The sequence below is a fragment of the Mirounga angustirostris genome, unplaced genomic scaffold, assembly GCF_029215605.1.
Source record: "Mirounga angustirostris isolate CCGP_5_RB_7025 unplaced genomic scaffold, mMirAng1.0.hap1 SCAF_7, whole genome shotgun sequence".
In the NCBI taxonomy this organism is placed as follows: Eukaryota; Metazoa; Chordata; class Mammalia; order Carnivora; family Phocidae; genus Mirounga; species Mirounga angustirostris.
The window spans coordinates 448,982-470,513 of NW_026991715.1; the positions used below are offsets into that span (position 1 = coordinate 448,982).

The 21,532-nt window shown below is 42.8% G+C and overlaps 1 pseudogene; it reads right to left on the reverse strand.

The window, feature by feature from the left end:
• Nucleotides 1-20,109: 20,109 nt before the first annotated feature.
• On the reverse strand, nucleotides 20,110-20,683 carry LOC135365225 (akirin-1-like; annotated as a pseudogene).
• Between the last annotated feature and the right edge of the window lie 849 nt (nucleotides 20,684-21,532).

Consider the following 21,532-nt stretch of genomic DNA (forward strand, 5'->3'; position numbering starts at 1 on the left):
ACCAAAGCTGAGCAATTGCAACTCCGGACTTCAAGCTGTATTACAAAGCTGTCATCATCAAGAAAGTACAGTACTCGCACAAAAAACAAACACATACATCCATAGAACAGAATGGGGTACCCAGAAATGGACTCTTAACTCTATGTTCAACTAATCTTCAACAAAGCAGGAGAGAATATCCAATGGAAAAAAGACAGTCTCTTCAACAAGTGGAGTCAAGAAAATTGGACAGCCACATGCAGAAGAATGAAACTGGATCATTGTCATACACCATACAGCAATATAACCCCAAAATGGATGGAAGACCTAAATGCGAGACAGGAATCCACCTAAATCCTAGAGAGCAGCACAGGCAGCAACCTCTTCGGGCTCACACGCAGCATCATCTTGCACGACATAAATATATAACCAAGGGAAAGAAAAGCCAAAATTAACATTGGGACTTCCTCAAGATAAAAAGCTTTTGCACAGGCAAGGAAAGAGGCAACAAAACTAAAACAGAACCCGAAGAATGGGAGAAGATATTTACAAATGACTTATCAGATAAAGGACTAGTATCCAAAATCTATAAAGAATTTCTCAAACTCAACACCCCAAAAACAAATAATCCAGTCAAGAAATGGGCAGAAGAAACAAACAGATACTTCTCTAAAGAAGACATACAGGGCGCCTGGTGGCTCAATTGGTTAAGTGACTGCCTTCGGCTCAGGTCATGATCCTGGAGTCCCTGGATTGAGTTCTTCGTCGGGCTCCCTGCTCGGCGGGGAGTCTGCTTCTCCCTCTGACCCTCCCCCCTCTCGTGTGCTCTCTCTCTCTCTCTCTCTCATTCTCTCTCTTTCAAATAAATAAAAAAAAAATCTTAAAAAAAAAAAAAAGAAGAAGACATACAAATGGCTAACAAACACGTGAATAAATGCTCAACACTACTTTGCGATCAGGGAAATAAAAATCAATACCACCATGAAGATGACTGGGTGGCTCGGTTGGAATTTACCAAAAATAATTGATAGTTTTACTCTCCTAAGAACTTCTGTTCCTATTAGGAGCACAAAAAAAGGAAAGAAAAGAAAAGCTTTAGACTAGATGAACATATTTGCAAACCACATACCTGAAAAAAGAACTTCTATAGATAATATATAAAGAACTCAAAACTCAACAAGACAAAAAAAACAAAAACAAAAACAAAAACAAAAAACCAAAGAACCTATCCAAAGAGATAATGGACAGAAAGACATGAACAGATATTACATCAAAGAGAACATGCAGATGGAAAATTAGCACAAGAAAAAATGTACAAACTCACTAGCCATGAGGGAAATGCAAATGAAAACCTGAGAGTTATCATGACTACCCACCTGTTAGGACAGCTGGTTAATATAAAATACAATACTACATTTCGGGTGGGAATGTAAATGGCAGAGCAACGCTGGTAGGACAGTTTGATAGGTTCTATAGAAGTGAAACATAAACCCTATAACCTAGCAAGCACTCTCCTGGACCTTCATCCCAGAAATGAAAATTTAAGATCCCATGATGCACTGTGCACAATAGTTCACTGCAGGTTTATTTGTAATAGGCAAAAGACTAGAAAGAAACAAAGGGGTGAAGAGTGCCTCTGTGAAGGGACGTTTCTGAACTACCGGCAGCTTTCTGTGAATCTATAAATCGACTCATCTACCTCCCTACCTCTCTGTAGCAGGTGCTCCACCTGTCAGCACACCTCAGAATAGTCCCTAAGACTAGCAGTCCCACCCTGGCTCTCTGGATCTCCAAGTATCCCTAACAGCCCCAGAACCCTAAGACGTGGGTGTCAGGCAGCAGTGAAAGAAGCAGGAGGGGTCTGGGGCTGGTCTGTTACTGGGCAGGTGCTGGGCTATGATGCGCTGTGACCCTCAGGGGCAGAAAAGGCCAGGTGTGGGACAGAGACAGCACGCAGAATGTTGTCCTCCCAGAGCTGATGTTTTGCCTTGGGAGAGGAAAGGCCGGCACAAGGACCTGGCTCAGAGTGTCCTCCCCTTCTTCTCTCCCTCTCCTTGGCTGCATCTATCCCCTGTCCTTGAGGATCACCTCCCCAACCCCACCTTCTCTGGCCTCCTGCTAAAAAACCACCACCCCAACCAAGTTGCCCCATTTTTGTGATGAAGGAAAGGGGATTCAAGAGGTGAGCAACTCTGGGGTACCAGCCACCCAGGAGCCTGATGTTTGTGGAAAGCAGAGTATATTGAGCAGGGTGTGAGCAGCTAAGCACAGGAAGTTCCAAGTGCTGGGATCACATAAGCGACCCATATCCCCCTTACATCGAAGTGACCTGGACTCCACCAGCCTCCACACTGGCTCCTGAAAGCAGCGCTGTCAAATTAGCTCAGACACCATCCATCTTAGAAGTCAAGCCTCGCACTTCCTAAGGCCCCCTGATGTTCACTTCCCAACCCCAGGAGGAGCTTCTGCATGGCTCCATCCATTTATGCCCAGCTGCTATGAGCACACTGCCTTGACTGAGCTCAGCCCAGGGGCCACAGCTCTAGGCTCTTCCCATGCAACTTCAGCAGGAGCCACAGGTGGGCCCCAGCTCACAGGGATTTGCAACTCACCTGAGCTTCCAGCCCACATCCCTGGAGCTAAGAAGGAACAACATTTCCCAGGATGGGCCATCCTAGAATCTCACCTTCCTACTCCCTTCTGACCCCCAGTGTCCACTTTATCATAGAATCTCGGCTCTGCCTCTTGGAAGTGGTCCCTTTCCTTCATACCCAAGCAGACCCTACAGTCTGCAAGGTGCACCTCTTCCCACCTCTCTCGCACTGTGCCTTACTCTGTGCAAACAGCGAGGCACCTAAAGCACCCAATGTGAATCCTGCATGTCTCCCCCAATTCCTGCGGTGTTTCTTTGGACAGAACAGAGCCCACCATCCTGGCCCCTCACACCACTCTGCCTACCGTCCAGACCCCACACCTTCTCTCCGAGAGACAGGGAATGGTCCCATGCCTCTGGACTCCCTCACCCTGGTTCCCTGACCTTGTAACATTTGCTCTTCAAAGGCCTGTATCACACAGGAACCTGTTGCGGAGAAACACCTGCTGTCATGGCCACAGTTGGAAGCCATAACATCAGTGTCCAACCTCAAGTTTAGCAACAATGTGCTGGGAGGTCTCAGCCAGAAATGCTTTATGCAGAAATACCTGGATATAGACATACTGCTTCTCCTTTTCTTCCAATAAGAACGGTGCTGACCTCAACAGCTGTGCTTGAGATCCAGAAATAAGTATGCCTGAATGTTTTGTCGGGGCAGGCAGGTTATGCTGTGTCAGCTGGGCATGATTCACCAACACTTTCTCAGAGCCAAGGAGACCCCAGCCCAGCATCAGGAGAATGTGATGACTCAGAAGGGACAGTAGTGACTGCAAGCCAGGCTGCACATTACAATGCCCCAAGGATGGTTCTCATAAATTGCTCAGTCAGAAATGATCGTTTTTTAATTGTTTTTTAAAAATAACTATTTTTATTATTAATTAAACTAATATTCACATTTGTACCAACCCCCAATCCTGGACATGACCACACTTTTCCCAACTCCCCTTCTATGCTATCCTGGGTGGGTGCACAGGCGTCACCCTTTGTAAGGCAGAAACTTCCAGGAAGACTTTCATTTGCATGAAGAACCTCTCCACCTCATGGAGCTGTGCCTGCCTCTCACTGCACTGCTTGGCCTCTTGTTTTAAGACCTCCACCTCTCCCTTGAGGATGGAGCACCTCTCCTTCAACTGGAGGATCTCAGACAATGTCTCCATAGTTCTCCAGGCCTGGGTCTCCCCAGTGCCCTCCAATCCCCCCTTCTCCTTTCCTGCCCTGAGTTTTAATACAAAGTCTTCAAACCACTGGACTATTTCATCTCCCACGGCATGGTGCCATTTTCTTCTGAGGAAGAGAACTCCCCCCAAAAGGAATAATGCACAGATAGCAGGCCACATGGACATGAAGCTGAAGTAAATCCAAGGTGAGAAGGGACTCCAATGCCCTCTTGTCTGCAGAGTTGAAAGGCACCCATTCAGAGGAATTTGGGTTAGGCTGGTATCCCTGTGTCTCTGTAGTGCAGTGATAGGTTGGAATGGAGGAATCACAGTTTGAAGACTCCCAGGTTTCCATGGATCCAGTGGACACATCGGTGCAAGGCTGAGCAAGTCTGGAGGTCTCATAATGAGAGACCAAGTGGCAAGCCCATTGTTTGGGTGCTCTATGCTCTGGGGGAAAGGAAGAATCCAAATCCAAGGTCGCATGGTGAACTAACTGTCTAGTTGCCAGCTTGGCCTAGCACAGAGCTGCATCGTTGGTCTCCAGGTCCAAGGGTACATGGTGAGCCCACTCTCAAGGGGCCTGCTTGGCCTAGCCCAGAGCTGAGTTGTTGGTCTTGCTATCCAAGGGCACAAAGTGAGCCTGCTTACCAGGCACCAGCTTGGCCTATCAGATAGCTTGGTAGTTGCTCTCCAGGTCCAAGGGCACATGGTGAGCCTACTGTCCAGTTGCCTGCTTGGCCGAGCAAAGAGCCGAGTTGTTGGTCTTGAGGTCCAAGGGCACATGGTGTGACTGATGTCCAGGTGCCTACTTGGCTTGGTGTAGAGCTGCAGTGTTGGTCTCCAGGTCCAAGGGCACATGGTGAGCCCGCTGTCAAGGTATGTGCATGGCCTAGCCCAGGGCTCTGTAATTGGTTGCCAGGTCCAAGGGCACATGTTAACCCTGTTGTCCAGGTTCCTGTTTGGCCTAATTGAGAGCTGTGTTGTTGATCTCCGGGCCCAAAGGCACCTGGTACCCCTGCTGTCCACGTTCCTGCTTGGCCTAGTGCAGAGCTGGATTGTTGTTCTCCAGCTCCAAGAGCACATGGTGAGCCTACTGTCCAGGTGCCTGCTTGGCCTAATAGAGAGCTGATTTCTTGGTCTCCAGGTCCAAGGGCACGCGGTGAGCCCGCTGTCAATGTTTCTGCTTGGCCCAGGATAGAGCTGAGTTGTTGATTTCTGGGTCCAAGGGCACATGATGAGCCCATTCTCCAGCTGCCTGCTTGGCCAAGTGTAAAGCTGAGTTGTTGTTATTGACATCGAAGGACACATGTTGAGCCTGCTGCCTAGGTACCCTCCTGGCCTAGTACAGAGCTGTGTTTTTGGTCTCCAGGTCCAAGGGTACATGGTGATCCCACTGTCAAGTTGTCTGCTTGGCCTGGCCCAGGGCGCCTTTCTTGGTCTCCAGGTCCAAGGGCACATGGTGAGCCTGCTGTTCAGGTGCCTGCTAGGCCCAGGATAGAGCTGAGGTGTTGGTTTCCAGATCCAAGGGCACGTGATAAGCCCACTCTCCAGGGGCCTGCCTGTCCTAGTAGAGAGTTGATTTTTTGGACTCCAGTTCCAAGGGCATATGGTGATGGTGTTATTCAGGTGAATCCTTTTCCCAATACTGAGCTGGGATGCAGGACTCGTGGTTTCTTGACCCTTCGCAAGCCTGGTATTCTCTGGACTTACTTGCCTTGGACTACACTGGAGTGGCCTGTTTGTGGTAGGACTCCTTGTCCACCCAGTGTCTGTGTGACTCATCTGCCCAGTAGTATCAAATTGGTTCAGAAGACTCCCAGTCTTTGGGCTCCTGATTGGTGCTCTCTTACGGGGACTGACTTTCTGCTTGTTATACTTTGTTGGAGGGTTTGTGGTCTGGGGACTCCTGGTCAGCCAGGTGTCTGTGGGGTTATTTTGTCCACTGCTGAGCTGGTTCAGCCAGCTCGTGGTCTCAGGACTTGTGGTCCAAGGACTTGCACTGTGTCCAATGATGTGGTGATTCCTTCCCCCAGTACTTACTTGTTTTGTAAAAGTCCCGCTCTCCCTGGTGTCTGTAGGCGTTCTAAACATTGTCGACATCAGGGACGGATGGACATTCAATTCACTCATGGTCCCTGTGCTGAGCTGGTTTGGAGGGCTCCAGAGTAGTAATGTGTCCAGTGCTCCCTTAGGATGTGGACTCAGCTTTCCTGTGCTGAGCCCTGTTGTGAACCCAGAGGTGTGGGAATCAGCTGGGTGAGAATCCATGGTGACCTGATTTCCAGTGTCCCATTCCCATGTGCCAAATGAGATGGGTTCCTGAGCAGCTGGGCCATCCTCAAAGTGGGAAAAGGGTCCAGGAGTCGCCGGATGAAGGTTTGAGGACCTCAGGAGCACACAGGGGTGCAAAGGTAGGTGCAAACATGAACGTGGACTGCAGAGTGTTGGTGAACGGCCCAGGGCAGGAGGAGTGGGCAGAGGGCTTGCCATGGGCAGGGCAGAAAAAAGGTCAGAGAATGCTAGGAATAGCAGGAAGAGCTGTAGCTGAAGCGCCATCTCTCTCCTCTGTGCAGCCTTGGCTGTTGCCGAGCTTTTAAAACAGCTCTGGGGCATGAGAATGCCTTCTTGTGATGTCACCACCATGCCCTGGCCAATCACCAGGGCGCTGTCACGTTGGCTTCCTTCGGGTGGCCAATCACCATGCAGTTTCGCTGGCAATGACGGATGGCTATCTCAGTGACCTTCCTGATATCATTGCCTAGAAACCTTGTTTTAAAGGAAAACAGATAAGCTTTCTTCAAGATGAAAAATTCCTATTTGGGATGAATTCATAGTGAAGGTCATGGTGAGGGTGAAAGACTCAACCAGTAGGAAGCTAAATGTGTCACACAGAGTCACCTTTCCCTAAAACGCTGACACCGATGTTAGTGAAGACATGGGACATTGGACCCCATGACACATCACTGTTGTGGGGTAAGGGGGACAACATGGCACTAGGGAAATCCTACTGTCAAGTCACCCATCAAAGCTGAAATAGAAGTTTAGAGAATGGTAGGCCTTATGTTTGGTACATCTTCTCACAATACACCTAAACCTCGAAAGGATGAAGGTGTATCACAATTCATTACCTGCTTGTCAAAACAGCATTCAGCTCTCCTAGAAGGGGACAACAAATCCAGCCTATCACCAGGTTCACAGTCCTCGTGTCCTGCGTCTAATCAAAAAGTTATGGGGGGAACTCGTCCCTCAAATCCAACTACATACTTATCAAATCATTCAGAACACCCAAGAAATGAATCGGAGATCTGAGAAAACAAATGCTACAAGCCTACAAGTAGAAAAGTGACCACCATTTAGAAGGTAGGAGGTGTGCAGACGTGAATCTGGTGTGACATAGCTGAGGATACAGGGAAGGAGAGGGGGCTTGCTTGAGGAGGCTACTGCAAAGTACTATAAGCATTGGTTTGCAAAATCAGAACTTTTGAAAGTCTGGATAAAGAAAATGAGGTACATACATACAATCAAATATTACTCAGCCACCAAAAAGAATGGCATCTTGCCCTTAGCAAAAATGTGGATAGGACTAGAGGGTATTATGCTAAGTGAAATAAATCAGCCAAAGACAAATATCATATGATTTGTCTCATATGTGCGTTTTAAGAAACAAGTGATGACAATAGAGGAAGGGAAGAGCAAATAAAATAAGATTAACACAGAGAGGGATGCAAAACATAAGAGACTCTTAATTGTAGGGACCAAACTGAGGGTTGCTGGAGGGGAGGTGGCTGGGACATGGGTTGATTGGTTGATGGGCATTAAGGATGGTATTTGATGGAATGAGCACTGGGTGTTCTATGCAATTGATGCATCCCTAAATTTAGCCTCTGAAACTAAAAGAAAAATAAATAAATAAAAATGCAATGTGTTCCTAAACCTTCCGTATTTGTTCCCACCTGGCACACAGCAAGCTTCCACTGAGTACTTGTTGAAAGATTGAGCTCAGATGGAGTTGTCTCCTCCCAGAGCAGATACATAGGTTCTGGAACTTAGGGGAGAGAAGAGGTAAGAGCAGAGTGGTGTTCCTGTTATGGGATGAACATGTCACGGGGATGAAAGGCACAGCATAGGGAATATGGTCAATGATATTTTAATTGTATCTCTGGTGATGGAGTTAACTACACTTATAGTGAGTGTAGCATAAGGCAAATCTTGTCCAATCACTATGATGTCCACCTGAAGCTAACATCATATTTCGTGTCAACTATGCTTCAATTAAAAAAAAAAAAATGACTCTGAAAGTATATATATAAAACAGACCTGAGTTTGTCTGGGAGTGACAGGAACCCAAATGCAATCCAGCTGGAATTAGCCTCACTCAGCCTGTCTAAGGGCTGAAGGTAACTCTGGTCTCTTGGGGACACTCCGCTCTCCACTTTTGCATAACTTACTTCCAGTTCCCTTCTTTGCTGATTTCTGCTTCAGCTTCCTTTGCCAGCTTTTTCCTGTGCGCCCCTTTGCTTGGTGTTCATGCTCTTCTCCTCAGGATCCTCATGGGGAGAACCATGTATCCCCTGGCTTCAGAGAGCACCTCTCTGGAGGACCTTGAGGATTCTTTTGTGGGTAAGTGTATCAAGTGCATTCCACGGATAGGATCAATAAATGGCTATGTGTGGATTTTAGTTTTGATCCATGAGTGTACAGCTCATGGCCTACACAAGAAATAGGAAACATCCTATTTCTTAAGGATAAAGCTCATTCCCTGTTTCAATCTTAAGTGCCTCTAATTCATAAATATGTACCAGGGATGACGTATCCTATCTCTGGGGTGTATTTATGAACTCTGTAATTCCTAGCTTTCCTACAAAGTTTGTTTTGTGCTCTCCCACAGTGGTGCTGCTGGAACACAATTGGGCTGCTAAGGCAAAGAAGCATTTCTAACTTGTAGTATCAGAGGCAGCAAGCTTTGAAGGGGTTGGCATGATGTGGTGATCTTTGTGTGACCTCACGAAGCACATGAAAACCCACTTTCTGAGTCTTGTGCATCTTCTTCCAAGTGGAATTTCTCCCACATGTTGGCTTCCTGGACCAAGTCCTGAGCCAGCTGCTGCCAAGGAGGAGGAGGACCAGGATCTGCAGGTACTTCCAGGTGCTTCATTGGCATAGGGGACTGGGGGTACCAGGGTGTGGCCTGCGACCCTGGGGTGTGCGGGCATAGTGCGGGACCTGGGGGTGCAGGCAGGGACTCCAGGCTAGGCAAGCAGGGAGGTGGTTGTTAGGCTGAAACGTAGCCCTCATTCATTCACCTCTGGATGGATACCTGGGTTGTTTCCATACCTTGGCTATTGGGAGTCCTGCTACAAGAAACGTAGAGGTGCTTTAGCTTCACACCGAGGGCACCCAGGCTGTTGAGCTGACGCTGAATTGGGTACGACTGACGTCACAGGGCTCTGTGTGCAGAGGGTGGCTGGAGTGGAGATGGATCAGGAGCTGAGGTTTTCTGGGGTGCTCTGCACAGTGGGTACCCTGGTAAAAGAGCTGTAGCTGAGGTGGGTGTGGCTGGAGTGTCCCTGTGCTCTCTTCAGGGAAGGCACTTTGGGATGGTAGCTATAGCAGAAGTGAATTCAGGATTGGGGGGGTTCTCTGTGCACAGGATCTCCTAGAAAGATGGCTGAAGCTCAGTGGGCAAAAACTGGGGTGTCCTGGGGTCTTCAGCCCTACGAGAGTCTCGACAGCATTTGGGCTGGGTGGTCCTGGGCTGTCCACATAGGGGGCTCCTTGGCAGGGCTCCTGGAGCTGAAACAGTAGTGACCCAGGAGGTCCCGTAGCCCTCCTTGCAGGGGTGCCCTAGGAAGCCGAGTCGTGTAGGCCTGGAGTGTTCTGGGGTGCCGAGCACCTGTGTCCCCTCGGTGTGAGGTCTTGCGCTGTGTTGAATGCTGACCAGGGTGTCCCAGTGTGTGCCAGCTGGGTTTGCCTTGTTGGCACGCTGGGTCTTGAGTGGGCTGGGGACCCAGGGCTCAGCAAGGTAGTACCCTGGCTGGGGTGCTCAGACCCTGCTTCTGTCCACGTTCTCAAGGTGGAGTGGAATGTGACCATGGTGTTTGCCAGGACCTTGGCAGAGGAAGACATCCAGCACTACCCCCCCCCCATTTCGGGGAGCTTTTGGGGTGGATCTTTTACATTCCAGTTGCGCATTAAAATGCAGCTTCATTTCTGTGCCCCAGGCAGATAAATCAGCTTACGGGCCCCAGAACTCTCTCTCCCCACGGCAGTTGGCAGGCTGCTAGGCTGGGGTCCTCTGCTACGATGTCTCTGTTTCTCTCCTGTTGTGCAGAAGGTGTTCCGACTGCCCTCAGTTGTTCTTTGGGAGGATCTGCTCCATACATAGGTGGAGACTGGTGTATGTGGAGAAGGTGAGCTCTCCTGGCTGCTGGTCTTCCTCTTGTCTTTAGCCTTGGCATCCTTGGCTCACTCAGGAGAAAATACCCCAAATGATAAAAGGCTGCCCAGGTGGTGTGTAGCCAAGACATCAGGCTGAAGCCAGCCCAGGCCAGAGGCCTGCAGGCCATGGAAGCACCAGCACCTGGCCTGCCAGGTCTCTGTGGACAGGTCTGCTACCAGCCTTATCTGTCAACCTTTGTAGTTTCAGAACATCTTGTCCCAAGCTGCTTTTGGGATTTTCTCTTTATCTTTGAAATTTCCAAGTTTCACTATAGTATGTCGTGGTGTTGACTTCTTTTTGTTGATTTTGAGGGGAGTTCTCTGTGCCTCTTGGCTTGAATGCCTGTTTCTTTTCTTGCTTTAAGGAAGTTCTGAACTTTAATTTGTTCAAATAAACCTTCTGCCCCCTTTGCCTACTCCTCTTCTGGGACTCCTTCAATACAGATATTATTTCACTTATGGAGTTGCTGAGTTCCCTATGTCTACCTTCATGATCTAATAGTTGTCTTTCCTATTTCAGTCGTGATAGTACGCATGTTCAGCTTCCTTATTTTCCATAACTTTGTCTTCTGTATCACTGATTTCCTCTTCTGTTTCATTCACCCTCATTTTTATGGCCTGCACATGAGTCTGCATCTCAGTAATAGTATTTTTATTTTCGGCCTGACCAGATTTTAGAATTTTATATCTACAGTCAGGGATTCTCTTGTGTCTTCTATGCTTTTTTCAAATCCAGCTAGTAGTTTTATAATCTTGGTTTGGAGTTCTAGTTCAGATATCTTATATCTGTATTGACTAAATCTGTGGCTACGAGTACTACCTCCTTTCTCTTGTGTTAAATTCCTCCATCTCCTCAAATTCACAACTAAACTTACATCGAAAGGACATAGAAAAGGAACAGCACATAAAGCCTATAGCAAGCAGAAGAAGGGAAAGCTTTGGATCACAGATATATGATATAGAAAGAAAACAGAGTAGTAGAACAGATCAATGAAACTAAGCTGGTTCTTTCAAAGAATTAATAAAACAGATAAACACCAAGGCAGAATTCTCAAAATGAAAGAGAAGGGAATCAAATAAGCAAAATCATGAATGAAAGAGGAGAGATCACAAACACCACCACAGAAACACAAACAATTTTAAGAGAATGTTATGAACACTTATATGCCAAGAAACTGGTCAATCTGGAAGGAATGAATAAATTCTTAGAAACATGCATACTATGAAAACTGAAATAAGAAGAAATAGGCAATTTGAACAGATCCAAAACCCAAAAAGAAGTTGATTCAGTAATCAGAAATGTCCCAAAAAACAAAAGTCAAGGGCCAAATGGCTTCCTAGGGGAATTCTACCAGACATTTATAGAATAAGTTAATACCTTATTCTTCTTAAGCTGTTCCAAAAAGTAGACACGGAAGGAAACTTCCAAATTCATTCTATGAGTGCAGCATTACCCTGACACCAAAACTAATAGACTAAACTAAAAAAAGAACAGGTCATTACCCCTGATGACTATGCATGCAGATATTCTCAATAAGATACTAGCAAATCAAACCCAACAGTCCATTAAAAGAATTATTCACCATGAGCAAGTGAGACTTATTCCTGGGCTGCAAGGGTGGTCAATATTCAGAAATCTATCAAAGTGATACAGGAAATTAATAAAAGAAAGGGTAAGAACCATATGATCCTTTCAGCAGGTGCAGAAAACAAAACCAAACCAAACAAAACAAAACATTTGAAAAAGTAGAGCATCCATTCTATGTAAAAGCCTTCAACAAAGTTGGGATAGATGGAACAAAAGTCAACACAACAAAAGCCATATATATAGACCCATGGCCAATATCATCCCCAAAATGGGAAAACTGAGAGCTTTTCCATTACAGTCAGGAATAAGACAGGGAAGTCCACTGTCACCAATATTATTTAACATAGTACTGGAGATCCTAGACTTAACAATCAGGCAACAAAAAGAAAATTACAAAATAAATAAAATAATCCAAATTGGCAAGAAACATGTTCAACTTTCAGTATATGCAGATGACATGATAGTCTATGTATAAAACTTAAAAGACCCTACCATCAAATTTCTGGGCTGATAAATATATTCAGCAGTGTTGCCAGATATAAAACCAATATACAGAAATCTGTTGCATTTCCAGTAATGAAGCAGCAGAAAGAGAAATCAAGGAATCTGTCTCATTTACAATAGCACCAAACCCAAGATACCTAGGAATAAACCTAACCAAAGAGGTAGAGATTTCTACACTGAAAACTATAGAAAACTTAAAGAAATTGAAGAGGACAAAAAGAAATGGAAAACCACTCCAGGCTAATAGATTGGAAGACTATTGTTAAAATGTCTATACTACCATGACCAATCTACACATTCACTGCAGTCCCTTTCAAAAACGAGCAGCATTTTTCACAGAACTAGAACAAGTAATCATAAAATTTGTATAGAACCACAAAAGACTCTGATAGCCAAGATAATTCTGAAAGAGAAAAACAAAACTGGAAGAATTACGTTTCCAGATTTTAAGCTCTATTACAAAGCTATAGTCGTTGAGATAGTATTGTACTGGTGCTTAAACAGACACATAGATCAATGGGACAGAACAGGAACCAAGAAATGGACCCTGGACCAATCTTCAACACATCGTGAAAAAAAAAATCTAGTGGAAAAAGAAGACAGTCTCTTCCACAAATGATATTGTGACAACTGGATTGCATGATGGCAGAAGAATGAAACTGGACCATTTTCCTAAACCATACACAAAAATAAATTCAAAACAGTTGAAAGAGCTAAATGTAAGACAGGAAACCATCCGAAACCTAGAGGAGAATACAGGCAGTCGCTTCTTTGCCATGAATCATAGAAATTTACCATGAAATATGTCTCCTGAGGCAAGGAACCTAAAGCAAAAAGGAACTATTGGGACTTCATCAAGGTAAAAGCTTCTGCACCCTAAAAGAAACAATCAGTACAACTAATGGCAACCTACAGAATGGGAGAAGGTATTTGCAAATGTCTTAACAGATGAAGAATTATCATCCAACGTCCATAAAGAACTTAACAAACTCAGGACCCCAAAATTTAATTTTCCAGTGAAGAAATGGGCAGAAGATATGAACAGACATTCTTCCAAAGAAAACATACAGAGAGCTAACACACAGATGAAAATACTCACAACAGCATTCAACTTCATGTAAATGCAAGTCAAAATCAAGATGCAATACCCCCTCACAACTGTCAGAATGGCTAAAATTAACAAAACAGGAAACAACAGATGTTGGCGATGATGTGGAGCTAGACGAAGCCCTGACACTCTTTGTGGGAATGCAAACTGGCACAGCTACTCTGGAAAACAGTATGGAGATGCGTCAAAAAGTTAAAAATTGCACTACCCAATGACACAACTATTGCACTGCTAGGTATTTAGCTGAAGGACACAAAAATACTTATTCCTAAGGGCACATGCATCCCCATGTTTATAGTAGTACTATCAACAATAGTGACATTATAGAAAGAGACCAAATGTCTATCAACTGATAAATATGCAAAGATGTTACATAACACATTCACCAAAAGAATGAAATATTGCCATTTCCGATGAAGTCAACAGAACATGAGTGTGTTATGCTAATGAAATTATGTCGGTCAGAGAAAGGCAAATACCATATGGTGTCACTCACATGTGAAATTTAAAAACAAAACAGATAAACAGAGGGGTATTAAACTACAACACAAACATCAACAACATCAACAACATCAACAACAGCAAAAGGGAAGCAAACCATAAGGAACTGCTAAATATACGAAGCAAACTGAGGGTTGATGGAGAGATTTAGAGGGGGATGTGCTAAATTCATTATTGGAATATGTGTGTTGCGATGAGCTATGGGTGTTACATGTAAGTGACGAAGCATTAAATTCTACACCTGAAATCAATTTCACCATATATTTTACCTAACTAGAATTTAAATAAAAATTTGGAATAAAGAAAAAAACAACTTTGCACATAATGAACATGTATAGACTTATTCTAATATCATTAGCACACACATTATTTGATACTTATATGGAGTATACACCAAAATAGATATTCTGAGCTGCAAAATACACCTTTACAAAGGTAATAGAAGTCATATAGTGTCTGTTGGCCGAACATAGTGGAATGAAACTAGAAATCAATGTCAGAAAGCTAAATTAAACATTCCGTCATATGTGGGGATTAAATACATGTCTAACATGGGGGAACGCATAAATCTCAAGAAACATTTTATTTTTCTAAAGTTTACTTATTTATAATCTCTACAACCAACATAGGGATTGAACTCACCACCCCAAGGTCAAGAACCACATCCTCTTCTGACTGAGCCAGCCAGTTGCCCCTAAAATGTTGAAATACAAAAAAATAAAACAAAACTTAATGGATTTTATGGGATGCAGAGGCACAGTGCTTACTTGGAAATGTGTTGTGTTGAATGCATGTATTAAGGAAGAAAAGTCTAGTATCAATAATTTACACTCGCATCTCAGGAAATATAAATGCTAGATCAAATTAAATACATTGTAATGAAAAAGAAGAAAAGAAGATAGAAATAATAAAAATTAGAGGAGAAATTGTGAAATCAATAGAGAAAATCAATAAAATGCAAAAAAAAATAACATATTCTTTGAAATTAGGTGATTGGGATTAAGGAGTGCCCTTGTTGGGATGAGCACTAGGTGATTTATGGAAGTGTTGAATCAGTATATTGTACACCTGAAAGTAATATTACACTCTGTGTTAACTGAGTAGAATTTAAATAAATACTTACAAAAATGATTAATGAAATTAATAAAACTCTAATCAGGCTGATTAAGTAAAATGTGAGAGAGAAGACACAAGGTATTAATAGCAGAAATAAAAGAGGGGACATGAGTACTGCTCCCATTGAAATTAAAAGGATAGTAAAAGAATATTATAAATAACTCTATGGTGAGTAATTTAATCATTTAGTGGAAATGGGCAAATTCTTTGAAAGACACAATTTGCCAAACTCATTAAGAAGGAATAGACAAAATAAATAGGTCTATCTCTATTGAATAAATTGAATAAATAATTAATAACCTCCCAAAACAGAAACACAGGCCCAGGTGGGTTCCCTGGCAAATTTTATTAAACTTTGAAGGAACAGATTAAATTAATTATCTACAATTGCTTTCAGAGTATAAAAGCAACTGAAACATTTCTGATTCCTTCTGTGATATCACCATTACCTCATTATAATTCCAACAATGACAGAAAAAAACTACACATCAGTGTCTGTTATGAACATAGATGCAAACAGCCTCAAAAAATTATTACGCATTGAATGCAAAAATGTATAAAAAGAATTATACACCACAATGATGTGGATCTATTCCTGGTATGAAAGATCGATTTAACATTCCAAAATCATTTAATGCAATTCATTACATCAACAGACTAAACTATAAAATAATCACAAGTCCATATTAATACATAAAATCCATTGTACAGTATCTGATACCCACTCAAAAATTAAAACTCTCGGGGTGCCTCCACATCAGGCACCCTGCTCCATGGGAAGCCTGCTTCTCCCTCTCCCACTCCCCCTGCTTATGTTCCCTCTCTCGCTGTGTCTCTCCCTGTCAAATAAATAATTAAAATTAAATTAAATAAAATTTAAAAACTTCTCAGTAAACTGGGGCAATAGAGGTAACAGTTCAACTTGAAAAAAAAAAAAAAACTACCAGAAACTTCCTGCCAAATTTATACTTAATGGTAGGAAACTAGGAGCCTTCCCACTAAGATCAGGAGCAAGGCAGATATGTTCCCTCTCACTACTCCTTTTCAGCATTGTGCAGAAAGTAGTAAGAAATACAATTAGACAAGGAACAGAAAAGAAACGTATATAAATGGAGAAGGAAAATTTAAAAACGCTGTTGTTCATACTTGAGCTATTTATTGGATAGAAAACCCAAAAGAGTTGACAAAAGCACACGTGAAAATAATAGGTAATTTACGAAATTTGCAAGACAACATTTTAATATACCAACTGCAACCCCGCCATATGCCATCAATGAACAAGTGTAATATGATATGGAAAACACAATATCATTTACATTAGCACTAAGGGGGAAAAAAAGAAAAAAAAGGAAGAAAGAAAAAGAAAGAAAATTGTTGAGTAGAAATGTAATACAATATGTACCAGATCTCTATGGAAAATGGTACAGAATTCTGATGAATGCAATTAGAACTGAATAAATGATGAGATGTTCCATTTTCAAGGATAGGAGAACTTAATGTCGTGAAGATATTGGTTCTATTTGTTTAGATTTATAGATCTAATGAAATAGCAATGAAAATTCCATCAAGTTATTTTGCGGACATTGACAATGTGATTATATACTTATGTGGGAGAAAAAATACTTAAAATAGCCAACATTATATTGAAAAGGAAGAATGTTGAAAGATGAGTGATATCCAAATTCAAGATTTTCTACAAAACTGCATAAATCATGACTGCCTGTCTGGTGTGAGAATAAATGAAGACATCCATGGGGGAAAAAAAAAAAAAAAGGCCCAGAAAAAGACTCACATGAATATAGTTAACTGATTTTTGTCAAAGAAACAAAGACAAGACAATGAACCAAATATTGTCTTTTCAGAATGACGCTGGAACAACTGGACATCCTGATGTAAATAAAGAAATTAATTAAATAAATCTAGAAAAACACTTTGGGATTGGGCTGGTTCAGGTGCTCCTTTGGGTGCATCCAGACTGGGTGACTTCAGAATCCAATACCTTCCCTTGGCGTGCTCTTGCCACTAGGTGTCTGTGTCCAGGGCCATATAGCCATGCATCTAGATGCAAAGGTCCTCTTCATCCCACGTCTGCACTGGGTTCTAAATGCTGTCTGGTAAGCCAGATGCTGGGGCTGAGAAGAAAGAAGAGGAACACCAGGAAGTCACCATGACTCTAAACAGGTTATGCCAAAGAGAGATTATAAACTTTCAATCAGCGGCAAACTGGCTTCCCTAAGCTGCATAAAAGGCCATAAATCATGAATCTGATGACTGGATGGAAACCCGGTGGGGAAGCACACTGTTCTGTGACTGGGGAGGGAAGCGAGCAGTGCTTATGAAGGAGGTGCAGAATATGCTTTGCATCGTAGGACAGAAGACGGGTTCAGTCTAGTCTAGACGCAAGATTCTGTTTTTCCCTCATGATAAGGAAAGCTAGCAGAAAGTTTATTTAAACCACTTCTTGAGCTTCAACTTTTTTTTATAATATACTGGAGAAATTGAAAAACAAGTCCAAGCTGATACATATATACATAGCTTTTAATAATGTAAATACAACAGCCACATGTTAATCCACTCTGTACTGCTTTAAGTGAATATACACTGTAAAAACATTTGTTAGTTGAGGTGGCCTTTTTCTTTTTTTCTCTGAACAGGAATGTAAATGTCTATGTCACTAAAAATGACAAGTTTTTTTGTTTGTTTGTTTTGTTTTGATTTTATCCAATGAAAAGTGAAATATAAGACAAGCTGATGACAAAGTATTTGTCTTCTAGATCAGGCATTTTTATTTTCAAATACGATCCTCAACAACCCTCCCCAGCTAACTCTTAGCCTATTACAGGAAGGCTTGGAGTCAATATGTGACACTCTAGTCCCAGGGAGAGGCTTTTAGAGACCTAGTCCAATCTTTGTTTCGTTCTTACAGAAAAAGAAACTGAAGCCCAGAAAGATAAAGTGGCTTGGCCAAAATCACATGGATAGCGACAGAAACAGGATTAAAACACCAGTGCTGTGGGTCTCAGAACAAATCAGTAAATTAAGGACAGGCACCAGGATGACACAGAGGACAAAATTCCCTTCTCAAAACTTGTCCTGCAGCAACGCTGGGGAGGGCCTGAGACCATAGTAGGAACCATAACTGGTCTACACTTCCTCGGAGTTATTTAGGTCCATCCAAAGAAAAAGAAAAAAAAAATGACGCTGGAACAACTGGAAATCCTGATATAAATAAATAAATCTAGAAAAACACTTTATATCCTTCACCAAAATTAACTCAAAATGCATTGTAGACCTAAATGTAAAATGAAAAACTACCAAGTGTGTAGATGATAACATCGCAGAAACCGAGATGATGCCGAGTGTGAAAATGAACACTAGATACATTATGAAAACATAAATTATTTTTTAAAGATTTTTTAAAAGAAATCTCTACACCAAACATGGGGCTCAAACTTACAACCCTGAGTTCAAGTATCATGCAGTTCACCAATGACAGCCATAGGTCCCGAGGCCTAAATTCTTACTATTATTCTAACAAATAGCTTAAGTATTTATTTGTTTGCAACTAAGCTTGTTAACAGTATATAATGAAAATGTACAAAGAATAATGTTGCTGTTTTTGGTTAAATTTAAGTCAAAGACATTCATTAATAAGGAATCTTTGAGTAAGAATATTCCAGAATTTCTCTAAGCCATGTGATAAGAACACTGTCTCTGAATATTACCTTACTTTGGAAGGTACTGACATACACTTGAATTAAACTCAGAATTTTTCAAAATAAGCCCTAATTAATAAAACTGTTCCCTATTCAAACTAGGACAATTTTAATAGAACTTTCCTTTCCAGAAACAATAATAAAGGAAACAAGGTATTTTGTAAAATGGGGTCCTGAACAAGTCACAGTAAAAAATAAATGTATACTGAACTTCCACCTCCTCAGAACAGAGGCTACTTTCTCTTGCACAGCCTTGGAAACAAGGTGAAGAACAGTCCGTAAGCAACTTTGGGCAGGGGGTTGCCAAAACAAAGCTCAAGCAGTTGAACATGCTCACTTCTCAGAAGAATTTGGGGGAGCCTGACCAAAGGGTCCAAATCTGTTTTTAATAACTGATACAAAGGCAGAGGGGCTCCTCCCACGTAGCAGGGCCACCAGGGGCTGGCCCAGCCCCACGCTCACCTGTGTTGTGCTCCCAAGCAAGCCCTGATGCTCCTGCTGCAGGGAGACCTTTTCTTTTTAGCGGTTCTGTGTCCAGGAGCTCTCTGTGTGAATGAGGTGAGCACAGACTCCACATGGGTATTTGAAGGCTTGGAATCAAAGTATTTTTCAACACGGCGAGGCAGAGTCCATGTGTCAAACGGCCCATCTCCAGTTTGTCCTAATTCCTCACCACGCATTTGAAGACCTAGGACCACGGACCTTTGCTATGTCCTCATAATCACTCCTAATGTCCATCCTAACTTAGGATTCATATTCTGTGCCTGGAAACAATCCCTGTCTTTAATAATAACACCTACAACATAAAACAATCCACCGTGGCAACTTATATGGTCACAAAACATTAATGATCTTCTGTAGACCAAGCAAATGTTTTTAACTATAATTGTTGTGCATCAAATTCACAGCCAGAACCCCCAAGATCAAAAAAATATTTGCACAATTTTAATAATAACTTAAAATACACACAGACACACACACACACACACACAAACATATACACACACAGTCACACACACTTCTTACAGAACCGTGCTTGGGGAAACCCCATTTGTTGAGTGCCACTGAGGGCATATTTTGCTAAACTGCTGCTCCAGGTATTTTTGTTTGGAAAATCTATCACAGTAGGGCACAGCTGTTTATTGGATGAGCAGAAAAGAAAGATATGCTTGTGGCAACCAGAAAGTTTTAAGGTCTTCCAAGGTGTATGAAATGCACCTGAAGAAACGTTTACATGTTCGCAGGATGCCAAGTTGGAGCTGAAATGTGGTAACAAACCAGTTGCAAAAAGTGTACAGCAGCCATCTCTTGAGGTCAAACCTGGTACCCACATATGCAAGAAAGCTTCAGGACACATAGCTTGTTGTCCTTGTCCCATATCGTCACATAATCTGATCATCTGTGCATTTCACAAGAGGTTCATATTCTGCTAGTTTGGTATTGAGGATTTGCTCATACTCCTCCCGAATTTTCTCTTCATAGTCTTTTAAGAGATGCTCACATATTATTCTGACTTGTCGGAGGGGAAAAGAGGGCTGGTCCTTCTTCATCCCTGAAGAACCTGGAGAACTAGGGGCTGTGAGTGCTGAGGAATGAGGCTGACTTTCCGAAGTACAAGCTTCACTCTGATTCAGAACAGCTTCTAAATGTCTCCACCTCTGATAAGGACTATATTCTTGTTTTATGTTCTGAAAAGTTTGTCCTAGTGTTGGAAGGCATGGATTGTTGTGGGGCAGGTTGGGGTGCTGCAGAGTCGGTGGTGGGGTCTGCTCTGGAGAAGCGGTGGCGTCTCTGTGTCCGGGGGTTCTGACCTGGAGTGGGGCTGGGCAGAGGGGCGCAGCACCGCCACTTTGGGGAACCAGGACTCCACAGCCCGGCCTCTAAATCCCTGGGTTGTTTCAATGTCGCCCCACACACCATGCCTCAGGGGCCAGGGACCAGGGGCAGACGTGGAGGTAACTGCAGCCCCACCTCCGGCTCCTCAGTGGAGCTCACAAGCCAGGCTGGCTCAATCCCGAGGCATATGTTATTTGTAAGAGAAAAAATCGATAAGCTGCAATTTATTAAAATGAAAATCTTATGATCTCTGAAAGGAAAAACTCGAAAATAAACAGCAAGCTCCAGACTCAGAGAATCTTGAAAAAAAGGATCTCTTTCCAAAAGATACATGTGAAAAACAATTGTGTTCTAAATATACAAAGAACACTTGAAATCAACAATGAAGAAAATAACTTAATCAAGAAAGCAGACTGAGTCCTATAATAGACCCTTCACTACAGAAGATAGATTGCAGGGGAAGAGCAAGATGGTAGAGGTATAGGAGGCCTAAATTTCTTCTGGTCCTAGGAATTAAGCTAGATAGTGATCAAACCATTCTGAACATCTACGATCTCAACAGGATATCGAAGAGAAGAATAGCAGCAACTCTCTGAACAGAAAAGCGACTAGAAATGCCTCTCCCTGGAACTAAAGTGTCACATATTGACTCCAACCCTTCCTGTAACAGGCTAGAACTTAGCTGGGGAGGGGGGTTGAGGATCGTATTTGAAAATAAAAATGCCTGATCTAGAAGACAAATACTTTCTCATCTGCTTGTCTTATATTTCACTTTTCATTGGATAAAAACAAAACAAAACAAAGAAACTTGTCATTTCTAGTGACATAGACATTTACATTCCTGTTCAGAGAAAAAAAAGAAAAAGGCCACCTCAACTAACAAATGTTTTTACAGTGTATATCCACTTAAAGCAGTACAGAGTGGATTAACAT